Consider the following 8,064-nt stretch of genomic DNA (forward strand, 5'->3'; position numbering starts at 1 on the left):
GCTGGGTGTGCTGGGTGTGCTGGGTGTGGGTGTGCTGGGTGTGGGTGTGTGCTGGGTGTGGGTGTGTGCTGGGTGTGGGTGTGTGCTGGGTGGGTGTGTGCTGGGTGTGCTGGGTGTGGGTGTGTGCTGGGTGTGGGTGTGCTGGGTGTGGGTGTGCTGGGTGTGGGTGTGTGCTGGGTGTGGGTGTGCTGGGTGTGCTGGGTGAGAGTGTGTGCTGGGTGAAGGTGCACTCAGTGACGGTGTACCCAGTGAAGGTGTACTCAGTGAGGGTGTACTCAGTGAAGGTGTACCCAGTGAAGGTGCTCTGACTGAAGGTGTACCCAGGAAGGTGTACCCAGTGAAGGTGCACTCAGTGAAGGTGTAGTCAGTGAAGGTGCACTCAGTGAAGGTGCACTCAGTGAAGGTGTACCCAGTGAAGGTGTACCCAGTGAAGGTGCACTCAGTGAAGGTGTAGTCAGTGAAGGTGTACCCAGTGAAGGTGCACTTAGTGAAGGTGTACCCAGTGAAGGTGTACCCAGTGAAGGTGCACTCAGTGAAGGTGTAGTCAGTGAAGGTGTACCCAGTGAAGGTGTGCTGAGTGCTGGAGCAGCCTGTCAGGGGGTGCTGCCCTCACACCTGCAGGCCTTCCCCAAACCAAGCCCTTGGAGGAATGCACACGTCCCAGGGGGCACCTCCTGTCCTGCAGAGCCAGAGGCCCTGCTCTGCCTTTTCCCACCCCTCTCCAGGTTTGTTTGCAGAACCAGGCCAGTTTACTTCACTCTCATTTTCAGGCATTTTCACTTCCAGCTTCTCCTGCACAGACAGCATGCTACAATTTGGGGGCTGCAAAGGCTGCAGGGAAATATGGGTGTGCTCAGGATTTGGCAGCTGACTTTGGGGTGTCTGCCTGCCCCTGAGCTGCCCTCCCTCCTGGGGAGCAGTGTCAGACAGAGCCCAATCCTGCCTGGAGCCTGCCTGAGGAGCTGCTGGCAGCAGAGTCACCATCCCCGAAGGGCTGAAGGGGATGGGAGGGCAGGAGCTGAGGTCTGCTCCTCCAGTTAAACTGGGGAGGAAATTAAATTAGGGGGGCTCTGTAGTCGAGGCAAATGGCACAAAATGAGGGAAAGGTCGCTGTGATGGGCATCAGCCTCCTCTGCACCTTGGCATCTGCTGGCCTTGCGTGTCCCTCTGAGCTGCCCCTCTCTGGGGCTGAGCTGGGAGCACCTGGCCTGTCCCTGCAGCCCTGGCAGAGCCCACACTGGAGCTCCAGTGATGGCACAGGAGCAGCTCTGCCCCAGAGCTGGGGGCATGACTGGGCAGGAGGGGCTGGAAGTCTGTGCTCACACCCTGGGACAGAGGGGCTTGAAGTGGCTCTGGAGCTCCCAGTGCAGATGGGATGGGATGGGATGGGATGGGATGGGATGGGATGGGATGGGATGGGATGGGATGGGATGGGATGGGATGGGATGGGATGGGATGGGATGGGATGGGATGGGATGGGATGGGATGGGATGGGATGGGATGGGATGGGATGGGATGGGATGGGATGGGATGGGATGGGATGGGATGGGATGGGATGTGTGAGCTGCACTTCACGCAGTGCAGGAGTACAGGAGCACTGTGGCAGTCAGGGGAACTTTGGTGTCTTTTTTTGGAACCCTTTGATAGTCGAGGTGGCATCTGACCTTCTGCATTTGAGATCTGATGGCTCAGGGACCTCCAGCTAAAATTCTGGCCATCAGTCCCTCCTGTCATATCCAGAGCTAGTGCCAGGCTCAGAAAACCTCAGAGAAAGCTGGCTGTTCTGAGAAGCAATTCCCATTGTTGCATCCACTAAAACTTTTGGGCCCCTGAGGTATTCAAGGGAGTGTCTGAGTTGTAAGTATCAAAAGAAATTAATTATTCTATATTATAATTAAGTCTTTTTTAATTAGCTGAATAATTGGAATTTTTCTTGCGTTACAATGCAGGTTTTCACAGAGCCAGATAATCTGAAACTTCAGAGGGATTTACCTGAGAAATTTCTCACGTCCACAATTATCTTTTTGTGATATAAAGTAGTAAATAAGGGATCTGAGGTGGCTGCAAGAAAGGCAGCTCTCTTTAAACGAAGTCTGTCAAGCCCAACTTGTCCCTCAAAATGTATGTTTTGTAAAAGCCTTCAGAAGATGTTGGGTCGAACTGCTTTAGTGTTATTGTGAGGAAATCAATATTTCCCTGCAGCCTTTGCAGCCCCCAAATTGTAGCATGTTGTTTGTGCAGGAGAAGCTGAAAGTGAAACTGCCCAAAAATGAGAGTGAAGTAAACTGGCCTGGTTCTGTAATTTGCCTCAGAAGTCCCCAGGGTAAAGAAATCAACTCACTTGAGCAGTCAAAACTGGAATGTTCTCCTGATGCAAACACCTGAATTGGAGGATGCTGGTGGCATTCTGGGAGGGGTTTTTGCTTTTCCTTCAGCCTTTGTCCTTCTCCCCTTCCCCACCTCCCTGCTCCTCGTGTGCCATGCAGCAGACCTTGCAGGCTTTGTCCTCCAGCAGCAGCACCAGGGAGGTCGTGCAAGATCCCCACGTGCTCCAGCAGTGCAGTCAGTGAGTTGCCTGCAGTTCCACACCACGAGAGATGAGAGAACCCTTTCCCCCTGCTCAGACCTGGCAGCAGGCAGGGCACCAGGCAGGGCAGGGCAGCAGCTCCATGAGAATCCTTTCCCCCTGCTCTGAGCTGGCAGCAGGCAGCAGGGCACCAGGCAGGGCAGCAGCTCCATGAGAACCCTTTCCCAGTGCTCTGAGCTGGCACCAGGCAGGGCACCAGGCAGGGCAGCAGCTCCAAGAGAACCTTTTCCTTCTGCTCAGACCTGGCAGCAGGCAGGGCAGCAGGCAGGGCAGGGCAGCAGCTCCAAGAGAATCCTTTCCCAGTGCTCTGAGCTGCCACCAGGCAGGGCAGCAGCTCCATGAGAACCTTTTCCCCCTGCTCAGACCTGGCAGCAGGCAGGGCAGCAGCTCCATGAGAACCTTTTCCCCTGCTCAGACCTGGCAGCAGGCAGGGCAGCAGGCAGGGCAGGGCAGCAGCTCCGTGTGATGGGCACCTTTGGGAGCCTGGCAGAGATGCAGGCAGCACTCCCAGGTGTTCCTGAGCCCTGCTGTGACCTCTCTCATGAGACATGGGCCTGGCTGAAGGGCTCTTAGGGCTGGGATTTGGACAGGTGGTGCCAGGAGGAGCAGAGTTCATTGTCCTGGGTGCTGTGGCTGTAGGCTGGTGCTCGCTGCTGCTGTGGCCGTGTTCAGAAAGGAGTCCCTGGTTGGTTTGGTGAGTTTGGCTGGGACCTCTGCCAACAGAATTAAAAGGGAGACTCCAGGAGACACGTGGCTTGCTCACAGACACACCAGTGTGGATGCAGCAGCTTTACAATCCTGTGTGCTCACCTGTCTCAGACAGAAAAAAAAGATGAAGCTGGTTTGTTTTTGAGAACAGGAGGAGATCAGGAGAGCAAAGGACCAGAGGAAAGCAAATGCTGTGCTGGCTGGCAAAGAGACTGCTCTCTTTGTGTTCTTTGTGCTTGACTGAAACATCTTCACAGGATTTTTTTCCCTCTAATCTGGAAATAATTCTGATTTATTTTCAGCCTTCTATTAGGAGGAGTCAGGCAGCAGCGGCGGGCGCGCGGCCGCCTCGGAGTGCTTCCTTCCAGGGCTGCTGCCTTCCTCACTTGGCACTGCAGTCAGTTCTTGTGTTTTCAATTATATATAAAAGGCAATGATGGAGGTTTTCAGCTTTTATAGCACCACAAATCACAGGGTCCTTCTCTGTACAGCACTGCCACAGTGCAGCACGGGGCATCACGGCTTCCCACGCAGGCGTGCAGAGGGAGCAGTGCCATCAGGGACCCCCAGACTGCAAAGGGACACCTGGGCAGGGCAAACCTTCCCAGGCAGCTGCTCCTCTGCACGGTCCCTCAGCCAGCAGCCCCTGGCTGGCAGACAGGGCCGGGCAGGGTGACCCAGGGCTGTGCTGTGGAGGGGCAGGGAGGTCTGTTTCTGTGTGCTTCACATGGCCACAGCGCGTCTGTAAGGAGCTGTGCAGCTCCTGTGGGCAAGGAAGGGTTAAGGTGAGGACATCGCTGGTGACAGGGGTCATGGCACCGAGAGTGACATTGGCTGCAGCCCTTCTGGGGGTGGTTATTCTCTTGCCAGCTCAAAGTTACTGGGTAGATCTGAAGTGAGCAAGCTGGGAAACTGTTGGGAGCTGGGATCTGGTTCACAGAGTGATCCTTTCATTGTACATCATATCCTAACACCATCATAAATAATAATAATAATAATAATAATAACAATTATTATTATTATTATTATTATTATTATTATTATTATTATTATTATTATTATTATTATTATTATTATTATTATTATTATTATTAGCAGAGTTAGCCCTGGTGTAAAAGGGCTTGGACTGGCAGATCAGGAGTGTTTGCCTTTGAAGCCAGGCAATACAAGGAAGAAACCAAGGCTGTAATGGAGCATGAACAATCCTCCTCAGTAGCCAGAAGATGCCAGCTGCCCTCCAGGGGTCTGAAAAGGACTCACCACTGGCAGGCTTGCTCTTGACTTTGGCATTTGGGGACCTTAATGCACATTTAAATGCCCCAAAAGGATCTGGTGCGAGGGCACTAGCCCTTGTCAGCTTCTCCAGTTGCCTTTAGAAGAGGAGATAGCAGCCAAGCCATCTTCATTCTGCTCTGCTGGTGTCTGAATGCATCTCAGGCTGTGTCTCACCTGTGGCAGGTTGGTGGTAACCCAGCAGTCAGGTCCAGGAGAGCCAGGCTGTGAGGGGCTGAGCGGGCAGCAGCAGAAATCAAATCATTGCCACATGGAGTGAGCAGGAACACTTGAGTGCTGAGACTCCAGTGAGAGAGCAAGTGAGAAAAATAAACAGAGGCTGTCAGCCAAACTGGATTTATTGACTGCACTACAAACTGGAGAAGGAGAAGTGACCCTGGTGACTGGGTGGAGGGGTTTGCAATGGCCCTGCTTCACCCAGAGCACCCCCTGGGCCCCTGTGCTCCTTTGCAGGGTAAGGGTACAGGAGAGGAGGATCCCCCCGTGGCAAAGAAGGCTGTTAGTTCAGGGAGACAGGGACAGAGAGACCACTGAGAGACTCAGTTAACTGCAGCTGCCTACTGGGTTTGAGCCTAAACTGGGAAAAAAAAATAAAAACAAAAAAGAAGAAGAAAAGCCATTCCTAGAAAATGGCTCCTGGTGCATGTGCTGCACTGCTGCTGGGGGATTATGAACTGGCAGGCAGAATTTGCTGGATGTCAGGCATGGCTGGGGGGCCTGGGAATGCTGCTGACATAAATTAGGGGCAGGGGTGGAAGGACATGCCAGGAGGCCAGGAAGGATCCTCTGGAAAGAAAAGGAACTTAGAAGTTCTTGGGCAAAGCGGTTGGTACCAGCAATAATTGCTTGCGTGGATCAGGGTGCAGAGGACAAACAAACCCAAGGCTGAGGGGGAGGAGAGGGCCCTTGACTGCCCTGCAGTCTGTGGCTGTCTGCCCACAGGAAGGCAGAGGGTATCCTGTCTGGACTGGATAAATCTTGGAAATGGCATTTGAAGTAGATGTGAAATAGGGTTTGGAGGGAGCTAGAGCCTGGGAGAAGATCTGGCTGGATGGAATATAAAATCCATTAGTGTCTTAATGCATAAATTGGCAGAACTGTGCAACAGCAATGAAAAACAAGCTACTGGGAGCCCAAACTGTTATTAGATTCTGGTGCCTCAGTGACTGAGGAAATTAGTATTCTGCAAGAGTCAGGGTGCCCATGAGGTGCCCCAACAGACAGGGGTGTACAGGGGTCTCCTCTGGTGCAGGGAGAGTCTCAGCTCTGCCCCACACACTCCAGTGCAAACTGCTCATGGAGAGTGTGCCTGAGGGGTTTTGCATTCAGCATCGTGTACAGGATAAAAAATGGGCTTTTCAGCAGCCTGTTCCTTAAACAAAACAGGTGAGCTGAGATCTGACTGACTGTGCAAGTATAATACAGAAATAGAAAGACTCATAATTACCTTGCCTACAAAATGATGTTTTCCTGTAAAGGCTCCTGAAACAGTCAGAGGAGCTCGGGATGAGGGTCAGTTACCTTTCTGCAAGTATAAGCCTGAGATAAGTTGGAGTATGGGAAGATTAATGCCTTTGCTTTAATAGCAGGGCTTGATCCAAGACTGCAGAAAGGCTGTAAGTGCCCAGGCGAGCCCAGAGCCTGCTGGATCAGGGAGTGCCAGTGCAATGACCCAGGCTGTGTAATTCCCCTGTGGGGCTGGCATTAAAGGGAAAGAGAAAGATGCATCTGACTGTGGATTTCAGAGCATTAAATGCTGTAACTCTGCAAACATCACCTCTTCTTGTTAAAATGCCAGAAATTCAGGCTGCAGGAGTACAAGGAACTAAGTGGGTTTTGGCCATGGATCTAGCAAATGCATTTTTCTTCAGCTCCTTAGCAGAGAAATGTAAATGGTAAAAGTTTGGGGTTTACAGTTCAGGAGGGGGAAAAAATGTTTCACTTGAGTTCCTCAAGGATTTCACAAGCTCCTGTGATCTGTCACATACACATCACCCAGATGTGGGAGGAATCAGCTGCAGGAAGTGTGTGACATCAGAGGTGGCTCACACCTGAACTGGACAGACTCTGAAGAACAAGTGTGTCAGCAGACTGGAAGATCTGGCTGCAGGCCAGGAGGGAGGATTGAAAGTCAACAGACAAAAGGTTCAATTAGTGCAACAAGAGGTAAAATATTTAGGAGCAATACAAGGCATTGAAGGCCAGGCTCCTGATAAACAGAGTGTGGAATTAATTCCAGAGCTGCCCAGCCCCACTGCTCTGCCTAGCTGAGAGCACTGTACTGCACGTTTAATTGTATGCAGGATTTTATTCTGATGCTCACTGAAGTGAGTCATCCTCCAGCTAAGCTTTTAGAGAAGCCCAGGCAGTGGGAGCAGGGTGTAGGGAAGCAGGCAGCCCAGCCAGGCTGAAGCCAGCCCAGCCTGAGCTGCAGTGCTGGGCTGGCTGCACCCTGGAAGCTTCTCATGCATGGTTTGCCTCTGTCAGCCAGGGAAAAAGGCACCAATTTGGCACAAAAAGAAGGATACCGTGTTCCAGGCTATTGTCTGTGCATCTCAAGTCTTATTGACACCACAACTCCTTGTCAGAAGGAATGAGTATATTTAGTCTGGAAATCAGAACAATTGGATCATCTCCTTGGAGGGCGGCCAATGGCACAACACCCCAGTCATGCTTCCCTGGCATGCAGCGTGTTCAGTGCAGCACAGGGTGGTGCCTGGGGAGCCCTGGGCTGGCATCAGCCCTTGGTGGGTGACAAGACAGGGACAGGGACAGGGACAGGGAGGGCTGGAGCAGGACACAGGGCACGAGCAGCTCTGAGCTCCAGCGGTGAGGGTGCTCAACTGAGTCAGGTGCTGCAGCCTCCTGATGTGCAGTGGGCTGTGCAGGTTTAATTGCCTCTGTCAGAACAGATCCCAGTGCAGCAGAAATGTGCTGTACAGGTGCTGGGGCTGGATCTGGGGCTGGCTCGGGCTGGGCTGGATCTGGGGCTGGGGCTGGGGCTGGATCTGGGGCTGGCTCAGGTTGTGCTGGGGCTGGATCTGGGGCTGGCTCAGGCTGGGCTGGGGCTGGATCTGGGGCTGGCTCAGGTTGTGCTGGGGCTGGATCTAGGGCTGGCTCAGGCTGGGCTGGGGCTGGATCTGGGGCTGGCTCAGGCTGGATCTGGGGCTGGATCTGGGGCTAGCTCAGGCTGGGGCTGGATCTGGGGCTGGCTCAGGCTGTGCTCGGTGCCAGCAGAGCAGGAGGTGCAGGCAGGGCTCAGCTCACCTCACTCCCTGCCAGTGGCAGCAGTCCCACAGGCATTGTCAGCCCTGCTTCCCCACGGGCTCAGCCAGCCACCAGGAAGGATTTCGTTTTGCTGAACAAGGTTTTTGCCCGGCTGGGTACAAATCTGCAACTGCACGGAGCAGAATGCCCACAAACCTCAGGATGTGGAGAATTCAGCTTCCAAAGGAAGCTTGGAGGAGGTTGGTGCA

Source organism: Haemorhous mexicanus, chromosome 14 (assembly GCF_027477595.1).
Source record: "Haemorhous mexicanus isolate bHaeMex1 chromosome 14, bHaeMex1.pri, whole genome shotgun sequence".
Taxonomy (NCBI): domain Eukaryota; kingdom Metazoa; phylum Chordata; class Aves; order Passeriformes; family Fringillidae; genus Haemorhous; species Haemorhous mexicanus.